Source organism: Pteropus vampyrus, unplaced genomic scaffold, assembly GCF_000151845.1.
Source record: "Pteropus vampyrus isolate Shadow unplaced genomic scaffold, Pvam_2.0 Scaffold507, whole genome shotgun sequence".
Taxonomy (NCBI): domain Eukaryota; kingdom Metazoa; phylum Chordata; class Mammalia; order Chiroptera; family Pteropodidae; genus Pteropus; species Pteropus vampyrus.
In genome coordinates, this window is record NW_011889288.1 from 255,474 (window position 1) to 257,825 (window position 2,352).

The following is a 2,352-nucleotide window of genomic DNA, read 5'->3' on the forward strand; positions in this document are numbered from 1 at the left end:
AAGTCTGCCCTCCATTCACTTGCTGTAGGTTCAAAGGGTACCTTAGTAAGAGAATTGCTGGTCAGGCTATGGAACCATGAACAGAACTTAAGGCCATCTCATGGCTGGCCCTCCACTTGGCTAAGTTCTGCAAGACCTATGCTTTGAAGTACTTTAGATTGAGTTTAAAGAGGGTACATTGGCACAGGGAGCAGATATGCTGTGAAGAGGGTCAGGATGGCGGGCAAGTCTGACAGTTAAATCAGACATGGTTTGGGGAGAATGTGTAGAGCCAGAGTGATATGAATTTCCTGTAATATAAATTCACCTTCCAGTAGGTGAATCCCACTAGCAGAAAAGAAGTCATACATAATTTTTTTTTAATTTCACAATGTTGCCTCTGATTTATTTACTCCCTGCATCTGCATCTATACTGTACAACAGGCATCAGCAAACTACTCCTCAAAGAACAAATCTCACTCACAGCTTATTTTTGTAAAGTAGGTTTAATGGTAGCCCTATAAAAGATATGTCCACATCCTAAACCCCAGTACCTGTGAATGGGACTTTATTTGGAAAAAGGCTTTTTATAGATATAATTAAGGATCTCAAGATGAGATTATCCTGGATTTTTCAGGTGGACTCTAAATCCAATGACAAGTGTCCTTTTAAGAGATATAGAGTGGAGAGACAATCCATATATCTTCTCAGAGGTGAGAAGATCCTGTGACCACAGAGGCCAAGATTGGAGAGATGAAGCCAGAAAGTCCAGGAATGCTTAGAGCAGCTAAAAGAAGAAAGAGTCAAGGAACACAATCTCCCTTAGAGCCTTTGGAAGGAGTGCAGCCCTCTGATATCTTGATTTTAGACTTCTGGTCTCAAGAACTCTGACAGAATAAATTCCTGTTCTTTTAAGACACCAAGCCTGTGCTTAGTTGTTACAGCATCTACAGAACATGAACACCTACAGCCAAGCCCATCAGTGCAGGTATTGCCTACAGCTGCTTCCACACTACAAGGGCAGGGTTGAGTTGTAGCAGCAGAACACTGATGGAGGAAATACCCAGCAGTGGGATTGCTGGATCATATGTTAGATTAATTTTTAGTTTTTCGAGGAACCTCCATACTGTCTTCCATAATGGCTGTACCAATTTACAGTCCCACCAGCAGTATATGAGGGTTCCATTTTCTCCACATCCTCTCCAGCATTTGTTAATACTTGTCCTATTGATAACAGCTATTCTAACAGGTATGAGATGCTTTCTCCTTGTGGTTTTGATTTGCATTTCCCTAATAGCAATGTTGAGCATCTTTTCAAATATTTGTTGGCCATCTGTATGTCCTCTAGGGAGAAGAGTCTGTTCAGGTCATCTGCCCATTTATTGATTGAATCAATTGCTTTTCTGTTGTTATTGAGTCATATGAGTTTTTTGTATATTTTGAATATTAGGCCCTTATCAGAAGCATTGCTTGCAAATATATTTTCCCATTCGGATGGTTGTCTCTTTGCCTTGTTGACAATTTCTTTGGCTGAGCAGAAGCCTTTTTAGTCTGATGAAGTCCCATTCATTGATTTTCATTTTAACATCCCTTGTCTTTGAGATCAAATTCATAAAATCCTCTTTAAGTCCAAGGTCCTTGAGTTTAGTTCCTATGTTTTCTTCTACGCAATTTGTTGTTTCAGGTCTTATATTCAGGTCCTTAATCTATTTTGAGTTAATTTCGGTGTGTGGTGATAGACAACACTCTAATTTCATGCTTTTGCAGAAGGCTTTCCAATTTTCCCGCACCATTTCTTGAAGAGGCTTTCCTTTCTCCAATGTATGTTTTTACCTCTTTTGTCGAAAATTATTTGCCCATATAAATATGTGTTTACTTCTGGACTCTCGATTTGTTCCACTGGTCTGTATATCTGTTTTGCTGCCAATAGCATGCCGTTTTGATTACTGTTGCACTGTAGTATAATTTGAAGTTGGGCAGAGTGATGCCTCCAGCCTCCTTCTTTTTTCTCAGGATGGCTTAGGCAGAGTCGTTTGTGCTTCCATACAAATCTGATGTTTTTTTTCCTCTCTCTTTAAAAAATGCCAATGGATTTTTGATGGGGATTGCATTCGATCAGTATAATGCTTTACATAATATGATCATTTTAACTATGTTGATTCTTCCAATCCAAGAACATGAAATATCTTTCCATTTCTTTGTATCTTCTTCAATTTCTTTTAATAGGGTCTTGTAATTTTCATTATATAGGTCCTTCACTTGTTTCATTAAATTTATTTCTAGGTATTATTTTTTTGCAAATGCAAAAGAATTTATTTTCTCCACGCCTTTTCTGACACTTCATTATTAAACTGTAGGAATGCTATGTATTTT